The following is a 9,824-nucleotide window of genomic DNA, read 5'->3' on the forward strand; positions in this document are numbered from 1 at the left end:
AAGTAAAATCCTCAAGAAAAATTAGCAAATCGAATCCAATGATGTATAAAAATCATTATGGAATTACGAATTAAAGCAACAACGAAGTATTACTACACATCTATTAGAATTGCCAAAATCCAAAACACTGACAACACCGAATTCTGGTGAGGATGTGGAGCAACAGGAATTCTCATTCATTGGTTGTCAGAATGCAAATGGTGCAGCCACATTGGAAGACAGTTTCTTATAAAACTAAATATATACAATCCAGCTATCACAGCCCTTGGTATTTACCCAAAGGAGTTGAAAATGTGTCATCACAAAAACCTACATATAGATATTTTTAGCAGTTTTATTCATAATTGCCAAAACTTGGAAACAACAAAAATGTCTTTCAGCAGGAGAATGTACAAACTGTGACACATTTTCAGATAATGGAATATTACTTAGCACTGGAATGAAATGAGCTATCAAGTCATGAAAAAACATGGAGGAACCTTAATGCATATTACTAAGTGAAAGAAGCCAGTCTGCAAACGCTATCTACTGTATGATTCTAACTGTATGACATTCTGGAGAAGGTAAAACTATGGAGACAGTAAAAATATCAGCTGGTTGCCAGAGTGAGTGGGAATGGATGCATGAATAGACAAAGCACAGAGGAAACAATTCTGTATTATACTATAATGGCTGATACATAACATTACACATTTTTTCAAACCATAGGATATACAACAAGAAGAGTGAACCCTAATATAAACTATAGGCTTTGGGTAATAATGATGTGTCAATATGGTTTTATTGATCGTAACAAATGTACCACTGCGGCAAGATGTTGATAGAGAGGTTGTGTATACGTTGTATGGGGAGGTGGTGGAGGGGCAGTTGGTATACAGAAACTCCAGGTACTTTATGCTCACCTTTGCTGTGAACCTAAAACTGCTCTAAAAAATAAAGTTTATTAATTAAAGAAAATTAAATGAAGCTACTATCTATTAAAAAAAGCAGAGTTACCACATTACACAGTGGCCGTTTCCATGTATGAGAGCCATGATTCATCGCTTCAAAGGGAATTAGTAAGTTATAAACACTGCTGGAGCTAATAAATATTTCTGGCTAAAGAGTGAATGTTCCTATTGCCAGAATTCACATCTCAAATTCTTTCCCTTGGCAGTTCATGAGCAAGTGTATCTCGGTAGATCTGCAAACACGAGGACTTGTACATTGCACATTGGAAGAAATTCCAGTATCTGTAGTGACATACACACCTGAAGTCACAGCATCTTCTTTGTGAGTGATGCAAAGTTCTCCACTTCCTGAGGCAGCTAGTTGGATCTAAATAGATTTTTTTCTCTTAACATAGATTTCAAAGTTATTTTAAAATTTTCTTACTAAGTTAATTGACTTTACAAGTAATAGGCTCTGACTCAGAGCTCTAACATGCTTATAAATCAGCTGAGAATCTTGTCAAAATACAAATTCTTAGGAAGAGCCTGATATTTCTAAATTTCCAACAAACTCCAAGGTGCTGCTAGAGCTGTGAATAGGTGGACTATAGACTATACTTTTATAATAAGGCTCTTGACCAAATTTTTCAAAATGTAGTCGAAGAATAACCTGCATTAGAATCGCCTGTGGTGGTCATGAAAAATTAGATTCTAGGGTCTAAGACCTACTGAGTTATATAGGATTCTGCTTTTAAACAAGTGCTTATGTGATCCTCATGTATATCAATATTTGAGAACCAGAGTATGTCTAAAGAACTTGGGTCTGCACAGGTCTATGACATAAACTCTCTATGGATTGAGTTTTTACGTTTCTTTCAACTTTTATGTGAAACTGCAACTTGGGAATAACTTTGTAGAAAATCAGCTATTATAAAATCACTTAAACTTTAAAAGACTTATAAAGTCAGAGTATGAGTTTAAACTATGTTTATTTATTATTTGATTTATGGTACTATTTAATTTTTCTGTCATTTCATGAATTTTAAATGCAAAGAGAGGGAATATCTTTGCCTTTGCTGCAGGCAGTATTTTGATTTGCAAGCCTGATATCTAAACTCTGATGAGAACTATTGTGTATCTTTACTGTGGCTTGTCTCTTGTTTTAGGAAATTATTTTAGGAATAAAAAGCAAACTTTTTTATACTATCCCACTTATTAGGAACTCTACCTCCAGGCTGTTAAGAACACAGCCAAAAATCTCAAAATATGCAAAAGCAGGATGTCAGAAACAGAAATGGCAGTCCTAAAGTCCCTGCGTGTGCTTGCGTACACACACGCACATGCACACACACACACACACACACACCCTTATTTGTTTTACTTTTAAGGCCTAATTCTCTAATTCACTCAAATCCATATTTCCTTTTAGTATCATCTAGCAATTTCATAAAAGCTTAAGGGAACAAACCATAAAACCTTGGGGACTATTAGAGGCAAGGACAAAAGCGAAATGAAAGTGGAAGTGCTAACAACTTAAAAGAAAGTGAAATTTTAAGGTTTCAAGACTTTTTTAAAAAAAAATTTAACTTCCCGTGTTCAGAAGTGAATGAATAGATATGTTTGGATCAATTTTTATTAAAATTATTTTAATGACAGGTTAGATCATAATTATTCTTCACTTAACCTAAAATTTTATTCTAACGTATCCCCATTTGTCTGGTAACACTAAATAAAGTATTTGTATACCATTTTAAAACAATTGCAGAGTACGAAAGGCCTTAAATGTGCTTCCTATATCCCTAATTAATGAAGTTTTTACAAAAAATGATTCCCAAAATTTGGTCAGCGGTAGACTTCGTTTCGCATATCCCATTGGCTCTCTTTAATGCTGGAGCTAGAGAATAAAACGCAAGTGAAACTTGATGTTTCATAATCATAGAAGCCGCCTTTTGCTAAATAGAGAGGACTGAATATAGCTTGAAACATTGCACACCTAAAGTGGGATCCAGTTAATCAAGCGTGACAGGTAGGAAAAGAAAAAAATCACAACACAGCAGACGAAGACAGTCCATTTAAAATGGTAATACTCAATTGTCATCTTATTTTGCTCCTGACATCCCCTGGCATTTGCTCATGTCAGTCATTTGGTATAGTTTGTCAGCTGAATATCAAAACAATCATGACAAGCAAATAAATATGAAAGTCTGAGAAAATATACTCCAACAGGAGCCAAAACAGCATGAGTGGCAGACGCCCGCTGATATTGATGATGTGAATTTTACTTTGTGACTAGAAGGCTAAGAATCCTTGTTCTCAATTCTGTGGTTAGACATATTTTTACCTTCTTATATTAAATACATGTACACACAAAACATCTAAGCAGTTAGGAAACATTTCCTATTATGTAGGTTAACTCATAAAATCTACTTTTCAAGCCAATTGTACGGACAGAATGCCTGGTTTAATGTTCAGAATGAATTAGCCAGAATCTGAAACATCAGCCAGCATGATACCTCCAGTGAGCAGGAGCCACCTGAACAGCAACCTTCGTTGTTCATTTATTGTTTAAACAACTTTCATCAGCATTGGAAGAAAGAGAATTCCATTCTGTAAAAGTCAAACTTTACTCAGAAAACACAGAGAACTGATTTGTTCATATTATGTCAACTGAAACCATTTTAAAGATCAATAAAGTCGTGAGAATAAACACCAACTTTCAAACAAATTGCTATCCATTATTTTTTGGGAAAAACTTTCATCAGTTCAAACAGATTATACTTAGATGTGCAGCATATAAAAATCTCCCTGTTGTCTTTTAAGGCTCTTAATAATGAAAGGCTAATCTGTCTAACTTGCAAAAGTAAACCCTTGGAATGTTGATTGCCCACACACATTTAGTGCCTGCCCTCGTATAATGCAAAGTTACAGCATTTTCCTTGTTGAGTCAGTAAGAGCAAGCACTCAGTTGCTAGGTGGAAAAAAATCTTTCCTTTTCCCAGTGCTGGAGAATTAAATTTGCCATTCCAGGCGTGCTCTGTCCGATCATCCCACCTGTGGTTCTTCTGAACTCCACAGGGTTTTCTGGAGCCACTGAAAATCAAATCCTCCCACCTCACTTTCTCTGTCTCTCAACTTACTAGGCTTATGCCCACTTTAAGTAGAGTGTCTCTGAAAATACCACACAGCAGTCAAATATTGCAGATTTCTAAGAGGTCCCAGATTCTCTTAGAAATTCAGAAAAGCAAACTGTAGCAGCTCCACACAAAGAAGTGCTGTGTGCTATTAGCCACCACAAAGAAGTACTAAAACTCAGGCTTATACTATGACATAGTCCTTTCTAAATTTTTCTCAGATGGTAGGAAATTTTTTTCTATTTTTTTATGTGAATAAATATGAAGAAATATTTTCCTGGAATTTATATAAACACTAAATCCAACCAGAGGGTCAAATGACTAGGCATACTTAATATATAAATAGAGTATTTCCTACTACAATTCAGCTTAATTCAATGTTTCTATATTTTTAAAGATCATAAAGTCCTTATGACTCCCCTGAAAATAAATCATAGAGTAGTTGGTATTTTATTTTTAGTTCATTTGTATTCTCTTTAGCTAAGAAATAGTATTTGAAGAAATAATTGCCATAGTTGATAAAGGACTGTTATCCAAAACATACAATGAACTCTTAAAAATCAACAATAAGAAAACAACCGGATTTAAAAATGGGTCAAAGACCTTAACAGAAACCTCACCAAAGAAAATATACAGGTGAAAAATAAGCGCATGAAAAGATGCTCCACACCATATGCCAGCAGGGAAATACAAAACAACGAGATACCACTATACACCTATTAGAATGGCCAAAATCTGGAACACTGACGGCACCAAATACTGGTGAGGATGTGGAACAACAGGAATGCTCATTTACTGCTTATATGAATGTAAAATAGTACAGCCACTTTGGAAGATAGTATGGTAGCTTCTTACAAAACTAAACATACTCATACCATACAATCCAGCAAAATCCACAATTCAACCAAAGTTGAAAACTTATGTCTATACGAAAATCTGCACATCGATGTTTATAGCAGCTTTTTATATAACTGCCAAAACTTGGAAGCAACCATGATGTTCTTCAGTAGATGAATGTATAAATAAACTGTGGTACATCCTGACAATGGAATATTGCCGAGCGCTAAAAATAAATAAGCCATCAAACCATGAAAAGATATGGAGGAAACTTAAATGCATATTATTAAGTGAATGAAGCCAATCTGAAAAGGCTACATACTGTATGATCCCAACTATATGACATTCTGGAAAAGGCAAAACTGTGGAGACAATAAGAAGATCAATGGTTGCCAGGAATTAATGGGGAGGGAGAAATGAATAGGTAAAGCAGAAGAATGTTTAGGACAGTGAAACTACTCTGTATGATATTGTAATGATGGATACATATCACTGTATATTTGTCTAAACGAATGGAATGTACTACACCAAGATTGAATCCAAATGTAAACTATGGAATTTGGGTGATAATGTGTATCAATGTAGGTTCATCAATTGTAACAAATGTACCACTCTGGTGGGGGATGTTGATAATGGGGAGGCTATGCATGAGTGGGGACAGGGAGTAGATGGGAAATCTCTGTGCTTTCCACTCAGTTTTACTGAGAACCTAAAACTGCTCAGAAAAATAAAGTCTATTCATTTTTAAGAAAGAAAAAATAATTGCCTAGGATAAAAACGATTTATACTCAATATGTACAAAATCTATGTAAATGTTCCAGCTTAAATGAAATGTAAAGACCTTGGTGTCTCTGAAAACCATTTTCCAGATTGTAGCTAATGTGTTTTCTACTGTCTTTATGTGTAGTTTTAGATTTTAATATACTTTCTTCCATCATCCATTTAATTTGTGCCGAAATTAGTTTCTAATTGTTAATATATATTACTTCTTAATACTCTTTCTTCATTGCATAAAAAGCAAACTTTAATAATGGAGACAATTTTGGGTGGGACTTTAAAACTTTTATTTAGGTATTAAAGGTAGAAAAATAGCTCACGATTTGTTTTGTGTTTTCTAAAGGATAAAATTCCACCAAGTTAATATAGTTTTTATGATAGAACATTGAAAAGAAAATGAATACTTAGCAAATAAAACTCATAAAAATAAAAAATGGATCTTGCCTATTTTAAAAATCCTAAACAGAAATTGTTTGGAGGAAATTTGTACTTTGTGACAAAGAAGCCAGTTTCACTAGTGATATATGAAGATATATCTATCAGGCATGGTAAGTTTTTTTGATACTGAAAAGGTTTAAGGAATCCATATTACCTGACATTGGCTTTCCATTGAGACTACCTTTAGAGGAAAAGATTTTTATAGTTTGGTAGATTGTATTTGAGTCAAAGAAAGGATCAACAAAAGAAACATGACTATATAAATATTTTATAAGTTTTTATAAGTTGTACTTAAAATAAAAATGAAGGATAAAAATCAAATACCTTTAAAAGGAAATTTTGAAAAGAGGCAACTCTGTGAGATAGGACGGAAATATATCTTGAGTAAAGCAGCTACTGCTAACACCCCAAAAATGTAATAGTTTGGCATATTCAACACTCAGCAAATGGGCCAGTGTGAAAGGGACAAAAACATTACAAAATGTTTCTCTTCTCTGCAGAAGAAAGGTGGATAGATATGAGAATTATCTAGGAGAGAAAATCAGCAGAAATTCATGACTGATTATAGTTAGGAGTTGAGAAAGGGATAGGGTTAACCTCAGGCTTGAGCAACTGTGCAGATGATTTTAGCATTAATTAGATAGGAGACAGAGGGAATAAATGTTTTTTGGGGGAAAATATTATAAATGTTGAAGAACAACCAAGTAAAGGAGACCGGAAAGCAGTTAGATACATGGTGTGAACCTCATATGGGTTAGAGAGAAATTAGGTATGGGGCTTCTAATTTGGGAATCACATATATGTTACAATTCAAAGTATAGGAAAACACAAGACTGACTAGAAAAGAAGGTCCAGGGCAGAACCCTGAGGAACTTCAGCATTTAAGGGATAAAAGCCATTAAATGCTGGGATAGAAGCATTTAAGGGATAGAGGCTCCCTTTTTTTTAAGAGAAAAAGGAGCAAAGGAGACTGAGAAGACTCTGTCAGAGAAGTGGGAGGAAAGCAGAGGAGGGCATTCTCATCTGAGCCAAGAAAGAGTTTCAGGAAGAAGCAATTAGTCAGAGGGTCAAATGCTGCTAAGAGTTCAAGAAAGATGAAAATGCCCATTGTATTTAGCAAAGAGGAGGTTTCATTGAAATCAGTGTCAGTGGAATGGTAGATGTGGAAAGCAGACTGCAGTGAGTTGAGGAAAGACTGGGAGGTAAAGAAAATAAACAGGAAGCAAAGGAATTAGATTGTGAAGAGAAGCTTGAACGGGATGAAATTAAAAATAGGGTCAGAGAAGGTGTTTAGTTTTGATGATAAGATAAAATGAGGTGAAGTGAGGTGAGTCAAGTTAAAGTAAGATAAAATGAGACAGAATTGCCTATAGTTAAATGTATGGCACCAGTAGTATGAGAGATAAGGTACCAGCAAAATATAAAATAAAAGGAAAGGTAATAATTTATGAATTAGTAAGAACAGATGAATCCCAGACTCAAGTGAAAGGATTAACTAATGACAGTATGAGGGACACCTCAGTGCCTTAGAACCTGGAATACAAGCTTGGAAGACTTAATTACCAGGTTAAATAATTTAACCTATCTTTGTCTCAATTTCTTCACTTGTAAAGGAAGAAAATGGTATTTACCTCATAGGGTTATTGCAAGGATCATGTGGGCCAATACTTTTAAGGTACTCAAAACCACGTCTGCTATATAGCAAACTTTCAAAAATATTTTTATTGTTATTATTATTATTATATTAACAGCATAAAAGAATAGTTGAGAATACAATTAAGACTGTAGCTTTATACAAATGGCCAATATGTACATGAAACAAGATGTTCAGCATCATTGGGGAAATGTAAATCAAAACCACAATCACCACTTCACAACCCTTATGATGGCTACTATAAAAATACAGAAAATCACAAGTGTAGGGGAGGATGTGGAACCCTGTAGACCGTTGGTAGGAATGTAAAATGGTGCAGCTGCAAGGGAAAACAGTATGGTAACTCCCTCAAAAAATTAAAAATAGAATTATCCTATAATCTCGCGATTCCACTTCTTGGTATATACCCAGAAGACCTGAAAACAGAGTCTTGAAGAGATATTTCTACACTCATGCTCATAGAAGCATTATTCACAATAGCCAAAAGGTATAAGCAACCCAAGTGTCTATCAGTGGATGAATAAACAAATGTGGTATATACATGCAATAGAATATGATTTAGTCTTAAAAAGGAAGGAAACTCTGACACGTGCTTCCCCATGGAAGAACCTTGAGGATCTTATGCTAAGTGAAACAAGCCAGTCACAAAAGGACAGATATTGTATGATTCCACTTATATGAGACAGAGTAGAGAAATTCACAAAGTTAAAAAATAGAATTGTGGTTGCCAGAGACTGGGGGAGGCAAGAATGGGGAGTTACTGTTGAATGGGTAGAGTTTCAGTTTTGCAAGATGAAAAGAGATTTGGAGATGAAGGGTGGTGATATTTGCACAGTGATGCAAATGTACTAACACCAGTGAACTGTACACTAAAATATGGCTAAGATGGTAAATTTTATATTACATGTCTTTTAGCACAATTAAAAAAGTTTTTAAAAGATTGTAGGTTTGTGGGCAGCAGCAAGTTGTGAAGGTTCTAGTCTTGTGGATTCTATTATCTCTGTGCATTAAAAAGCAATCACCTGTTATGACTGAGGGGAGAAAGCATTAGGATCTTAAGAAACAGAAAAGTAATAATATTTGAACACAAATATTCAAATAATTGTGAATAGTTCCTCTGTAAAACCTGACTATAGATTCTTCTATTGCATTCATGCATATTTTAGCTATAATATCTCTTCATTTGTATGTGAGAAGTAAATTAGAGGAAAAAACAGCAACATAGTTATTTCTTGCTCTATACTTTGGCCTATTGAGAACATTTGTACACCAGTTCAATAACTTCTTCAAATCAAATTAACCAACTGTTAACAAGCTTTACACTGTTTCCTGATGACCATCAATCCCAGACTCTAACAATTACCCAGAGCTACAGTGCTTTATTAGGAAACCTTTCCTGCTAATTCCGAAAATCAAGAGCCTGAAACTTTTATCAGGTTCTAGCTACAGGAAGATCTGGTTCATCAACTACCATGTGCTAACTATACCCTGGAAGCTAATCTTGAGGCCACAGGGATTTACAGTCAGCAAAAGACAGGGTCCATACACTTAAGACTGCTAAAATTGAAAATAAGGATTTTTGTCCTAAACTGTTTAGAACTTAAACTCCTTAAATTGTACACCGATAACTTGAAATGAGGCTGTTTCATACTTAAGTGAATCAATTGTACTTAAAAGTTAGGCAGTAGCTTTCTGGCAGCATTTACCAGGTAATTATTGCTTCTAGGACTCAGGTGTCTAAGTGCCCAGTGGTCCAAACGTGTTTTCCACATACCAGACATTGTCCGCGAGTGTGCACTTCCCACCCTCATAAATGTGTACTCCAGTAGGACTCAGGGGTGACTGATGGGATTGGGTTTCACCCTATTTCTTTGCCTCATAAAGTGCATCAAGGGATCCTGTGGTGAATGCCATTTGTAGAAAAGCACTTCTTGTCTACTGGCGGATATCCAGGTCCCGTGATGGTTGGACAAACTATATAAAATCACTCTCTAATATTGTTCATAATTGTCCTTTTTTCTTCAGCATAAATAAATGATAAAAAATATGCTATGAAAA

The sequence above is a fragment of the Ceratotherium simum genome, chromosome 12 (assembly GCF_057802395.1).
Source record: "Ceratotherium simum simum isolate JZ-2026a chromosome 12, ASM5780239v1, whole genome shotgun sequence".
Taxonomy (NCBI): domain Eukaryota; kingdom Metazoa; phylum Chordata; class Mammalia; order Perissodactyla; family Rhinocerotidae; genus Ceratotherium; species Ceratotherium simum.